Source organism: Belonocnema kinseyi, chromosome 10 (genome assembly GCF_010883055.1).
Source record: "Belonocnema kinseyi isolate 2016_QV_RU_SX_M_011 chromosome 10, B_treatae_v1, whole genome shotgun sequence".
In the NCBI taxonomy this organism is placed as follows: Eukaryota; Metazoa; Arthropoda; class Insecta; order Hymenoptera; family Cynipidae; genus Belonocnema; species Belonocnema kinseyi.
The window spans coordinates 77,493,523-77,501,889 of NC_046666.1; the positions used below are offsets into that span (position 1 = coordinate 77,493,523).

At 33.1% G+C, this 8,367-nt stretch overlaps 1 protein-coding gene across 3 annotated transcripts in view; it reads left to right on the top strand.

Moving 5' to 3' along the window:
• Positions 1 to 8,367, top strand: part of LOC117181619 — a 129,709-nt gene that overhangs the window by 98,042 nt on the left and 23,300 nt on the right. The gene's annotated exons all lie outside the window — the stretch shown is intronic.

Below are 8,367 nucleotides of genomic sequence, written 5' to 3' on the forward strand. Positions count from 1 at the left end.
GAAGTCATGTCGTTTCTCTCAGTGTGGAGAACAATCTCGTCATCGAGACATTCCCACAATATTTCGGTCTGTTACATCTAATAAAAGACAAGGAGGAAGATTTTAAGAAAGAGAAACAGAGAGAGAAAGACAAGAGAGGGACTGATGTAAAGTAGAATAAAATAAAAAAGTACGATGCGCGCGTTCGTCGCGCGGAAAGAGAGAGAGAGAGCGCGAGAGAGAAAGAGAGTGAGTTAGAGAGTGTGATAGAGTGAGGGAGGGAGAGAAAGAGAGGAGCCAGCAATCAAAGCTGATTAAGCCCACAACTGGGGAATCTGTGGAGCCTGTGTCTCACGCCAATCTCGCCCAATCAGCCCGGTGGCCGGGGAGATTTAAAAAATAGAATGCCTACTGTCAATTGTCCCATAATTTAAATAAATCGAATAAATGGACAAAGTGGCCAATTAGAGTAGTTGCTGTTGCTGCTTTAACGTATTATTCTCTTTCTCGGTCTCTTCTATAAATTACCTTGATGTCTCTCTTTTTCTCTCGATTTCATTCTATCGCCCCCCCCCCCCCCACCCTCCGATCGCCGGGTAAGAGGTTAAAAGTTCTGTATTGTAATTCAGAACCTAGGTGAAGTATTTAGTATCGTTTGAAGTAAGGATTCTGTAGTCATAGTGACATGAGAGTGATGAAGATACTTTTATGTTCGCTTGCTTCTGTTGATGGATATTCTCATACTCGCAATTACACTTTCGTGCGTATAGGTCTGAAGCACCAGTATTATTTCATTTGACATTTTTTATAGTCCTCCTAAGTCCATTTGATTCTAGTTTTTTTTCACTCAAATTCACTTGATATTACACAAATTCACTTTGATTAATTTGAGCATGAATCAATATAGAAAAAAATGTATTTTGATCAAAAACGGTGACGAACTTACTGAAACAAACTTAGCGGAATTCCCTTTAATTAGTATAATGTACTTAACGACCGTGTTTAGGATCACGGAAATTCGGTGAATTTAGAATAAATATTCTCGGTGAGCCCAGCGAAGCTGAAAAAGTGCTACTAGGTTAATCGAAATTCGGTAAGCGTAGCGGAAATATTTTTCATGAACCTGGACACTTCGTTTCTTACTTGAACTCTTCACTTGAATTTTCTCTAACTTTTTGTAGAACTTAATTTAATTAACTTGATTTGCCAGACTTCACGTACTAAAAGTAGTAAGTGAATTGATTGACCTGAAGTTAGTTGATTTAAATTAAGTTTTATGTATAATTTATTTAAATCCAATAGAATTCATGTTATTTCATTGAATTTCATTATGAATGTAGCGATATTTAAAAAAACTCGACTGTTCGTACCGAAATTTCGGTACACGTAGCCGCGGCCTTTCATTAAATTTAATTTGAATTTGTTAAAAGTTTAACGTAAACGTCCCAAAAATCGTGACGCAAATTTTCTTTCTTTTTGTCTTATTTATATGAACTAAAGTTCTATTTGATACAATAAAATGTTAAAAATAAATTGGTGTTATCATTAAACTTATTTTTTTAAACAATATATTAAAATTATAACCAAGTTTCACAATTGTTTGTATCTACACGATTATTGGGATATTTATCTGCCTTCGTTTTATTCGAATTCACTTTAAATCATTTGTATTTTTCAATGGGGGGAGGGGGTAATAATTTCACATCATCTTCAATTCAGCAATTGAATTATCCTAATATTCAATCTACTAATTTTTCAATTCGGGTGAATTCAAAGTTTATGGCGTGATTTAAGTGCGATTAATTATATAGTCAATGAACGTTTATCTGAACTCTGTTTCCTAAAAGTATGTTCTTATAAAATTCAAATATTACTCGAAAAGAAAGTGTAAAAATTGCGATTTAAGTAGAAAAAGGCGTGTGTCGAGTCCGCCACGTGGATGATACGCAGCCACAGTATGACTTGAATGGCGTAGAATTTGAAAAAATAATTTTGGCACTTCGTCCAGCTCTTATTTTCTGAAATCATGTTTCTTTCTCGGTTGGCGTAACGTGCGATGAATCCATTAAAACTTTAACGAGAAAAAGTTTTGTCAAACGGCAGCAAATAATCTCCTGACGTAGGTCATATAGCGCACGTTAATGATTCTCGGAAAGACACGAGTTCTGAATGCCACGGATATTATATTAAGTACCGAGATAGACATGATTCGATCGTAATTATAACAATTGGGCAATTTCCTTTCCCGACAGTTAGACTGCTTTGGGTTCAATAAAAATCACAAGAGATTAAACCGAGAATTAAGCGAGCCTTCCCAGCCCTCGATTAATTTATTCTTTCACAATTGCCTCATATTATTATTGAAATTAAGAGATCTGGGAATATTTGTCTCGTCTTTTTTAATGTTCAAAAAGGAGAGACTTCATTTCAACGAAGGGGAATTAATTTCTTGAAAGGAAAAAATGTCGATAATGAATAATGAATTTTGCTCTCATCCAAAGGATGATCTACATAAATTTATAATAAGAGCTTGTCATATTGGTGTTTTTCTTTTATGGTGGATCACGATTTCACTTTTTCGAAGAAGAACAATGTGATAAGGAATAATCTCCCATCGTTACGAGAGTTTATATTGTTCTTTTGATTTTTTCTTGTTGTTGAGAGTATAGGGTAACGCACACAGATAAGGAAGCACAGAGTACAAAAGTTGGTACATAGGTGGAGCGTGGCCGGGAAGGGTGAGCAGGGCACGCAAATAACAAATGAACATAAACGGGAGCTACAATAAATAACTGGTGTAAGGGACTACATACACAGCGAGGTAGAGAGTCTCAAGTCTATTTTACGAGATATACCTTCCCTCTTCTCTCTCCTATTTTTGCCCTTACCCTCTCCTCTTTGACGCCCCCACTAGGAATTCCACATAGGTGCATGGGTCGTAATATACACAGAACATACAAGGCCTCCAGGGCCCACCATGGCTGATTCTCTTCTTACATTATTTTCCTTTTTTTCCCTTTCTTTTTCTCTCTTTCTATTCTAATAACTATCATATACTGAATTTATTTACTTCTGGAGGAACTCTCTAGACAGTCAGTTAAATAAGGACATTGAAGAATTCAACAATACCCGATACTGATAGAGATTAAATTGGCGAATTCAAGGACGGAGTGGATGAAAATTGGGATTTTTTTAGTGAGACTAAGGGATGTAAGGTTTGTTCCTATTGTTAGATGAGCGTATCATCTGTTTGTAAATATACTAAAAAAGGATGAAAGAGACTATGTAACCAGAAGATAATTTCACTTGCCTGGTTTAATCTTTAAGATAACTTTCAGGAAGTTAAAGGGAATTTTATAGTTTGATTTAGTAGTTGGTAATTCTATACGTTCAAAGTAAGTAAATTTACTTTTCAATAAAACTCCTGGAAAGTTATTTATCATTTCATAAATTCACCGGTGTGTAATTGCTTAAGTCTTTTTAAAGTTACCATCCAGCATGACAAAAGAAGAATTTTAAGAACATTAGCAAGTCAATTAGTTCATGAAATTATACTCAAACTCTGATTTAAATCCCTAAAATTTTGTTTAGTCTCGAGAAATCCCATAAAATGTTTTTAATTTAGCAGAAATACTTTGCACTTCTTAAAAATCTCTTTTAATCCCTTGATATATTTGTGAACCATCAAATACCGTAAAATAGCTAATTCTTACAAATCCCAGGAAATCTCTTAAAATTTGTCGAATCCATAAGAAAATACTTAAATTTTACAAAATTGTATGAAATCGTTGAAACAATCGTTACATTTTATGGAATCCTTTGAAGTCTCGTGACATTTTTTTTAATTAACTGAGGTTTTTTTTATTAAAATGCTGAGTAACTCGAGTGGCTATTCACTTCTGAAATATTGTTTAGAGATACTATGGAATAAAACACTCAACTCCAAGATTTCAAGTCACAGAAAGTAGTAGATTAAGATTGGCAAAATTTCGGAGATGCCAAGATTCAGCGACTAAAAACAGTTGAAAACAGTATCAAATCTCGCCGGATATCTCGAAAATTTTCCAAGCCTTGAAAAATCTTCTCCCGAATCTGGAAAAGTTCTTTGAGAGATCATGTGTAATCTTTTGGCCTAAAGTTAGAGTTCTGGAATCTTTGATCAATAATTGTGCTTTTGAAAGATTTTGGCATCGCAAAATTTAAATGATTTTAGAAGTGAATAACTTCTTGAAATACAACCCCTTTTGAAATTTTTTAATATTCCGTAAAATCCGATTGAATGTTTTGAAATGGTATAAAACTCGCAACGACTTAAAATCCCGTGAAATCATTGATATCTTTAAAAATAACTGGTTATCTTATGCAATTGTGGGGAATCTTTTGACTTATTTGAATATCTCTCCCGTATTCCCTAGAAATCTTTTGATTTTTAGGGTTTTTCGATTTTTTTATAGAATCCTACTATTAAAAAAATTTGTTTGAAATCGCTGAAACTCTCGTAAAATTGCATGCAATCATTTAAAATCTTGGATATTTTTTTATTAACTGAGTTTTTTTTATTCTGGGAAATGCCTGGAAATATTTTGAAATCACTTGAAATCTTTTAAAATATTTTTAAATACTGTAAAATCTCATTCCGTCTTTCGAAAAATTAGAAAACCCTATTTAATCGTTTGGGATCTATAGAAGGATATCGTAAATTTAAATCCCGCGAAATCATTGGAATATTTAAAAATACTGGGCAATTCCTTTAAAGGTTTTGAGTTGTTCAGAAAACGCATGCATTATTTTAAACTTCCTCGAAATCCTTTGAAGTCTCTTGAAACTTTATCAAGATAACTTGGTATCTTTTGAAATTTTGGGGAATATTTTGAAATATTTGGGAATCCCTCCAAATATTTAAAATACTTTATAAAACTCCATAGAGTCTTTTGAAATCTCTCGTGGTGGATTGATATCTTTTCAAATCCCTCAAGTTCTTTTAAATCGTTCAAAATCTTGTGAAATTTCTTATATCTTTTAATAATTTCTTGAAAACGTTTAAAATTCCTTGGTAACTTAAAATGTCGTGATCTTCCACGAAATTTTTTGAAATCCTTTACAAATTTTTGGAATCACTGGAGTTCTTTTGAATTCATTTGAATTCTCTAGAACTGCTTGAATTCTCAACAATTCCCTTGAATATACCCATGAATTGTTTTGAATTTCCATGAATTAGCTTAAATTCCTCTGACTGTCATCCAATTCTCTATTATTCTCTTAAATTTCTCCCACTCCTCTTGAATTCTGGTGAATTCATTTGACATCAGATACCGATTAAGTGGAAAGTATAGCGTTGTCGGAGACATTTTTGTAGTAAAAGTCGTATATTTAGCTCTGAGCATGGTTTTCTTGAACCCAGTGATAGTGTATCAAGTTTTTGCATGCTGTAGTTCATTCCTCGTTAGTATTTACAGTGACGTACTGCATTAGAGCACGGCATCGTGTTAACACGAATAAAACGGCGTTGCTGTATCGAAAGGATGAGGAGTGAACAGAGAAAGACTACAGTCTACGGAGGCTACGTCAAACCAAAAAAATGCATCGCTCATATTTCCAACTTGTAGAGATAACGCGCGGGTGTCTGGCTCTCGTTACATTCACCGGACCTGCATACTACAACACCTACATCTGCACCTGCGAGACATGGATGCGGCCTCTCTCTCTCTCTCTCTCTCTCTCTCTCTCTCTCTCTCTCTCCTTTCTTCCCTGTCCACTCGTTATTTCTCTTTCTCTCTCACTCTACCTTGCACTCGAAGAGCAGACGTCTGCATCTGGAAGAGAAAAGGAGCAATGAAGAAGACTAAGTACTACACTAGTACACGATGGAACGGACAAGTAGACAGACGTTTGCACTGCTCGAACGGAGGAAGCGTCTACGCCATGACGTTATTCTGAACTAATGAACCATCTAGTGTCCAGAGAGCTGAGAACGTTTATGCAAATGTAGCTTCAAGTCGGTTTTTCAATTATACTGTTTTCTTTATATTGTTTTTCATGATATTGGGTTAAATTATGTGCTTTTCATCAAACAAGATCCATTTTTGACTTGTTACTTATTACGTATCTTATTAGCAAACAAATTCTCAATATACATGTTTCAGGGTGGTTTCTAATAACAAGAAATAAGTTTCTTTTCATTTCCATTTAAAACTAAATAAAAATCATTAATAATTTTTCAATTTATCAACCAATTTTATCAAACCTTTTTTGAACATGAAGGTATTTTTTCTTGTCTAAGAATGAATCAAGAGATTTAATATTTTCTCAAATTCGCATGTCAAGGGCTTTTAAAAAATTAAGCAAAACTTATGGGACTACAAATAATTTCGTAAACTTTAAAATTATTTTGAAAGATTTCATAGGATTTAAAAGGTTTAGGGTGTTTTTAATGATTTCACGAAATTTCGAGAATGTTGAAATTTTTCAGTATTTTTAGGAGATGTTTTTAAATGTTTTTTGATGGATTTCGGTAGATATAATAAACTTCTAAACATTTTATAATATTTCTAAAATTTGCATTGAATTTCATAAGAATTTAGGGTTTTTGTAGAATTTCAGAGATTTGAAGATCATTTTGAATGTTTCTGTTGATATTCTGCTTTAAGGAATTTTCATGAATTTCAAAAGATTTGATCGGATTCCATAGGATTCATAAGATTATAGAATATTGAAAAAGATTTAGATGGATTTATGCGAGTTTTCAAGATTCATAAATATTTCAAAGGATTTCTAAGGGTTTTTATTAGATTTTCGAGGATTTTAGTCATCCTAAGGGATTTTAAAGGCTCTTAGTAAAGTATTTTAATAAATTTGCTAGGATCGAAAAGAATTTTACAGGACTTCGAATATTTCAAGATATTGCAAGCAATATCATTGACTTTTATGTACATTCACGGACTCATAACGTATTTTTAATAGATTTGAAGAATTTACAGGGATTTCAAGGAATTTTGAAAGATTTGGAACATTTCAGGACATTTCCAAAGATTCCAAGTATTTTTCAAGATACTTAAAAATGTTAAGGAATTTCCAAGCTTTTTAATTATTTTACGGAATTTAACAAAATTAAATGCGGTTTTAAAGAATTTCGTATGATTTAAATTTTGTTAGGATTTCAGACATTTTCATCTAATTGCATGGAATTTCACAGGGCTTTCAGTGTATATTATTGGATTTTAAAGGATTGTAAAGATTTCAAGTTTATTTATAATATTTCAAGGGTTATTGAAAAGAATTTCCTAGGATTTCTAGTGAAAAATAAAAAATTAATAGTAGGTAAGAAAATCCGTGAAAGGGGCGGGGGGGGGGGATTAATGATTTCCCGATTACTGACTCAAAATAAATAAATTTGACAGTCTTCTCAAAATGGTTTCCATAAAATTAGCTGGATATGAAACAGAAGTGGAAAACTGAGTTCTTTATTCCTACACGTAGAATGAAGTTTTTATCCATAAGTAATTTATCACTCGATAAATAAAATTTGCGAGCGTTAACGAATAATGATCAGAGTTGGGCAACAAAGCGACAATCCTACTGGCAAGTGAGGCGAAACTTTACTTTCATATCAGTAATGTCGCAGAAGTAACCCGTGACCCGATATTGTCCGCTTATTTACGCCGGTGATTTATTGAAAATGACTATAAATTGGATTTGATTATAAGAAATTAAACAATGGCTTGGAAACAATCGTCACTGTGTTTCTCCACGTTTGTTCGCGTGCGCACAGAATGCGAAAGAACCAACCAGTTGCTTATAGCCTTGAAGAAATACCATTAAAAAGCAACTCTGCGAAATAGAAAAGGGGTGGAGGGGAGTCAAACGTTGCAGTGAATTTCATGGTTCATTTGAAACTTTTAAAATGACTTTGCACGCTTAGGCTGGATAAATGCACGAGAGATGGATGAGGGGGAGGGGGGTTGAAACTTTTCAAATTAGCGTTTAAATAAATATTTGACAGGATCGATAATTCGATCTTTCTTTCTCCTGCTCGACTTCTTCATCGGTTTTATTTTGACTCAAAACTTATCTTAAAGGTTGAATATTTTTCGATTAGCAGAAGGAATTGTTCCTCAAAGTGCATTAAGAGTTTAAGTTGGTATATTGAATGCAATTTAAAAGGTGTTTACACGCAGTTAAATTCCGTAATAAAATAGGCGATCGTTTCGCATCTTACTAAGCTATTAACTAGGCAAAATGCCGTGGAAGTAATTTTTAATCGTTTTATTATTTGTAACAGATTAAAAGTTTTTATTAGTTAGAGTTATACACTGTAAAAGTTTCTTACTACAACTTTATATTTTAATTGCAAAATTAATCTTAACATTCTATAAAACAATTTAATTAATA